Source organism: Phoca vitulina, unplaced genomic scaffold, assembly GCF_004348235.1.
Source record: "Phoca vitulina isolate PV1807 unplaced genomic scaffold, GSC_HSeal_1.0 scaffold23, whole genome shotgun sequence".
Lineage (NCBI taxonomy): Eukaryota > Metazoa > Chordata > Mammalia > Carnivora > Phocidae > Phoca > Phoca vitulina.
In genome coordinates this window covers 7,728,898-7,734,536 of record NW_022589726.1, presented here as the reverse complement: position 1 = coordinate 7,734,536, position 5,639 = coordinate 7,728,898, and positions in this window count along the sequence as shown.

Sequence of the window (5,639 nt, the reverse complement as noted above, 5' to 3'; positions counted from 1 at the left end):
CTTGAAAAGGACTCAGAACACGAGAGTACCTTTCTTATCATTGACCCCTTTCTCGTGAAATTGGAAGAAACCTATGCAGCTGCAGGACTCTCTGGGCATTGCGACAAGGCTACTGTCTGCCAAATGTGTGTTCAAGTCAAAAACTAAAGCAACAACCTCTTCAAAGGGTTTCCTTACTTCCTAAAAAACAAGTATCCTAGGGGTGGCGCAGTCGGTTAAGCATCCGACTCTTGGTTTCAGCTCAGGTTGTGATCCCAGGGTCCTGAGATTGGGCCCCACGTGGGGCTCCATGCTCAACGTGGAGTCTGCTTGGGACTCTCTCTCTCACTCTCTCTCTCTCAAATAAATAAATAAATCTTTAAAAAAAAATACAAATACCCTAACAACAACATCAGTCAATGGACTTTTCCTTGCTGCTGCCATTTTGGCATTCTTGGCACATATCACAGACACCAACTTGCCAGTTTTGTTCACCATGCCTCTGTTCCACATACACTAAATTTGTTCTTGGGCTGTGACAGAGCAGCATTGCTCACCATTCTGAGAATTAGGACTAGGATACTTGGGGGGATGGATTGCTTTATCTTCATTACACTCCTGTTCAGCATAATGTGGAGGGAAAGTGTGGCCTTTGGAGATAGACAAACGTAGGATCGAATGTCTGCTTCATCCATCATGAGCTGCTTATCAGCTGCGTGAGTAGCCTTGGAGAGCTTCCATCCACTGCTCTGTCTTCATAAACATGGAGATATATAGAAAAGACCTTTGCAAGAGCTCCATAAAAGCTTGTTACTTGTGTTACTGCTACCTTTATCAGAAGATTGTCTACACCTTACCAGTCATAACACCAAGCTAGAAGTTTTTTTCAACTTTCCTTAATATGTATCCTCTGTGTGCAAGCAATGCTGCAAGTTCCCGTTTTACTTATCCCATCTAAACAATCTCTATGAGTCAGGAAAATAGATTGAATTTCTCATGAAAGCAAGTTTGTATTACCATTTCATAGAGGGACGCCTGGGTGGCTTAGTCATTAGGCATCTGCCTTCGGTTCAGGTCATGATCCCAGGGTCCTGGGATTGAGTCCCACATCAGGCTCCCTGCTCGGTGGGGAGCCTGCTTCTCCCTCTCCCTCTGCCTCTCCCCGCTTGTGCTCTCTCTGTCTCTCTCTCTCTCAAATGAATAAATAAAATCTTAAAAAAAAAACCCATTTCATATCTTGACTAATCTGTACAGTGAATCAAAGGTAATTAATGCTAAGGGATAAAAAGATCACCAGAAATAGTCACAAAATTATACCCTGCTTCCTCAAGTGGCCTTCCGTAGGTAAGTCTATTGTTCTGAAATGGTTCTTCACTGAAAGAATAAATATAAAAGATGGTTGGAACTATCCACCAAACATACCTTTATCTTTTTTTTTTTTTAAGATTTTATTTATTTATTTCAGAGAGAGACAGAGGGCACAAGCAGGGGGAGCAGCAGGCAGAGGGAGAAGCAGGCTCCTGGCCGAGCAGGGAGCCCAACGTGGGGCTCGATCCCAGGCCCCTGGGATCATGACCTGAGCTGAAGGCAGTCGCTTAACTGACTGAGCTACCCAGGCATCCTCATCTTTATTTTTTTTAACATTAGCTTGCTTTCTGTAAGCAATAAGCAAAAGTGAAGATATTTTCTAATCACTAAATTTTTACTCACCATCTCTAAGGAGAATCAGCCTGTCCTTAATTTGCTTAACCCCATGGAGACATGAATCACTAACATCAGCATAGAGTGTGGAAAGCAGCACCAGCATGGACCCACTTTATCAGCAGCAGAAAACTGTTCTGGGACTAGCACCTGTGCTGAAAGGAGCTCTCAGAAGCAGCTGCAGAAATCTTTGTAAACACCTGTGTCAACCATACCTTATCTCCTTTTTTGCCTCGCTTTGCCATAGCATTGGCTCTCTTTTGGAAGATATGTAAGTCTCTGTCCGCTGTCTGAATTCCTGAGAAAATGTTCACATTTGTTTGTGTAGTCACATGACAGTAGCCCTCACAGATAACGGAATTCTTATATCTGCTTTAGAAAAGCCACCTAGGGGCGCCTGGGTGACTCAGTCAGTTGAGCATCTGACTCTTGGTTTTGTCTTGGGTCACGATCTCAGGGTCCTGGGATCAAGCCCTGCAACAGGCTCTGTGCTCAGTGAGGAGTCTGCTTGAGGATTCTCTCTTTCCCTCTCCCTCTGCCCCTCGCCCTGCTTGTGCATGCACTCTCTCTCTTAAATAAATAAATAAAAATCTTCAGGGGCGCCTGGGTGGCTCAGTCAGTTAAGCGTCTGCCTTCAGCTCAGGTCATGATCCCAGGGCCCTGGGATCAAGCCCCATGTTGGGCTCCTTGCTCAGCGGGGAGCCTGCTTCTCCCTCTCCCTCTGCCTGCCGCTCCCCCTGCTTGTGCTCTCTCTCTCTGACAAATTAAAAAAAAGTCTTAAAAAAAAACAACCGCCTAAAAAAATATGGTGTCAGGGCGCTAAGTCACATTTAATGAGCACACTGTGAGATACTCCATACAGCTTGAGTAATCGAAAATTTATACAGATTTTCACCAGGGGTACTTTCTAACATTGGTAAAATATAGGTAGATAAATCAGTATTGCATGGATCCAGTGGCATTTTCCTGTGCTCACTTTTTCCAGTTGTAAGCAACGGCTATATTCTTGAATAATATTAGCATCTTTTTATGCTTCAGTCTTTTTGCTTTTCATGAAAATAATACTGGGATTCATGATGTAGAATGGTTCCTCGTAAACCCTAGGCCCCTTGTTCATCTACGCACCTGTGATTTTACTACCTAATATGTCGAAGCTATTCTGAAGGATGCAGAATTTGCCTTCACGAGTGACTCAGCCTCTATGCCAAATCAGGTTCATCGTGCCTCCATTTTCTGTATAAGAACCCCAAGTTTTTGGAGCACCCACACATGCCATCTCTTAGTGATGAGCAGAACTGAGGAGCTTTTGTTCTGATGCTTACCTTTGTTGATATGAATGAAGAAGGCTCACAAGTTGATTGTAGTCTACAAGTAGGCTGAGGAACTGGGAAGGTAAGCACTCAACTCAGAGGCCAGCATCCTTCAAACTGTTGTCTCTCGGTTTCCTCGTCTTCTCCCAGAAGACCCTGAATGAGCGGTAGCATCCATAACATAAGGACATTAGGAGACTCTGACTTAGCCACTTTTTTGGCAGCCAAGCAGGTATTATCCCGCAGAACCTGGAGGGATCTTGAGAGCAAGAGAAGGAAGGAGTGGATTTTCATGCGGTGGTCAGAGCGGAAAAAGCAGAAGCACCAGTCACAGGTTCCAGCAGTGACAGAAAGATGGCTTCTGAACTGAGTGGTAGCCAAACTCTCTCTGCTTTCCTTGGTTCTTCTACCCCTGACGCCACAGCCAAAAGTACTGGCTCTAATCCTCCCAGTAGAAGGGAACTTACAGAGTGTGGGTGGCTTAGCATCCTGATACTATATTTGTTGAGTCTTTGGGGGTAAACATCAGGAAAATTAGATTGTTGGAATATTCAAGCTCTTTCACATTAGCTCTGCATTCTATTTGATATCAAACGACAGGTTGGAAATTAAGCTTAATTTTAAGATTATGTTTATACAGAGAGCATTATCAATTATTAGAAACATCAGAAGTGTTGCTAAGTAAGTAAACTTAGAGTGAAATGTCATCTTTTAAAGGCTGCTTAACAGCTGTTGGAGAACAGTCTGTTAGTCATTGTAGCACAGAGTAGCTACTCAAAAATTTGTTGAATACATGAAATGTTTTAGACAGAAATATCTGCATAATTGCAGTGTGTTATACATGCTCCTTATAGCCTAAAGGCATCTGTTTGAATTGGGGCGTTTTGTTTGTTTGTTTGTTTTTTCCTGTCTGTGTAACACACTTGCAGACACGGTGTGAGTATTTACTGCTGTTATTCTTTTTAAGTACATCTCTTGGCTCTTTTAACAGCCTAAGCATTCTAGAGCTAGTTTGCAAGCCACACATAACTTTGTTTTGTTTTGTTTTTTAAGATTTTATTTATTTATTTGAGAGAGAGAATGAGAGATAGCACGAGAGGGAGGAGGGTCAGAGGGAAGAGGGTCAGAGGGAGAAGCAGACCCCCCGCTGAGCAGGGAGCCCAACGCGGGACTCGATCCCGGGACTCCAGGATCATGACCTGAGCCAAAGGCAGTCGCTTAACCGACTGAGCCACCCAGGCGCCCGCCACACATAACTTTGAAGAAGGAGAATTAAGTTTGCTTTCATCGAAATTCTAGTTTTGTAACTTGCTGAAAGTTCGTTTTGGAGAGAGGTAATTTTTGAAGAAAATAAAGAGTTTCGTTTTTGTGTGTGTGTGTGTGTTTTTTTAATCTTGCAATCTAATTGGTAATCATTAATTATGTTTAATAAAATATAGGCTCCTTTCAAAGGAAATCCCTGACAATAGTACATTTTAAAGCCAGACTGTCTTTCCCAGCAGCCCAGGATATTTTGAAGATCGGAGAACAAGGGAAGTACTTTAAGTTGTGAAGTCTTGCAGGGTTTGTGCTTTGGGCGCTGCATTCTTGGTGCAGCATCATATTACCGTAATATTATGAAAAAAAGCTACAGGGAATTCTCAAACATGCCTAACACATATAGAGCTTTAATGTTCACATGGCTGGATCCATTCAACAAACGGGATCTGTGGGTCAGATGCGGTTTGCAAGCCACCATTATTAAGTTGTTTGACTTCTACCATTAAGTAACGGTTCCTTGTTAATATTATGAATGCGTGTGTTCTTTGCTCTCTCTGTAAATCTTTTGTTCTATTCTTTTTTTTCCCCTTTTTGGCCTTACAAGAATGTGGGGGAGGACATCCCTATCCACAAATCAAGGGCTTTAAATAGCCAGGCTAGAGCTGAATGAAGGAAATCAGGCTAGATAACATCTTTGTAAAATGTACGCCTATGAACTCTGCATCACACAGGACAAAGGAAATTGCCATTGTCCTGTGCAAGTTAGGTGAACAAAGCACATAAAAAATCCTGTTCTGGTTGCCATGCGGTATTCCTGAGCAACCGGAACCGGAATCTCGAAGGCCACAGAAATGGCACGGCTTACGTGACACGTGGGCAAATGAGAGTGTGGATTTGAAATTTATGATGCAGAGCGGCCAGGAATCATTCACCAGAGGGATACCTAATTCTTTGATGTTGAACAATGGAAATCAGAAACAATGAGGAACGTTGCTGCTGTTACTCCTAAGATTACTATTGCTCTGACGATCACTACTATTACTGCTCTACCACCACCACCACTTCCCCTAGTGGGATTACACAATATTTATTAAGTTCTTACGGACAGCAGCTGTGCCATGTACTTAAGAGACATTAATCATTTTTAATCAGCCCAACACACCGATGAGCTATCCACATTATACAAAGTTAGTAAATTGAGGTTTACGTTGCTACCGAGTCACATAACCTGTGCCTAGTTGATCCCAGAACTGATTTCAGTGGGCTTTCTGGCTCCAGAGCTGTGGTCTTTACCAACGTCTTAAACTTCCTTTCCCTGTGTGTGAAGGGAATAGATCTCTGCAGGTACCAAGATGTCACCTCCAAACCCTTACAAACGAAACTGAGATC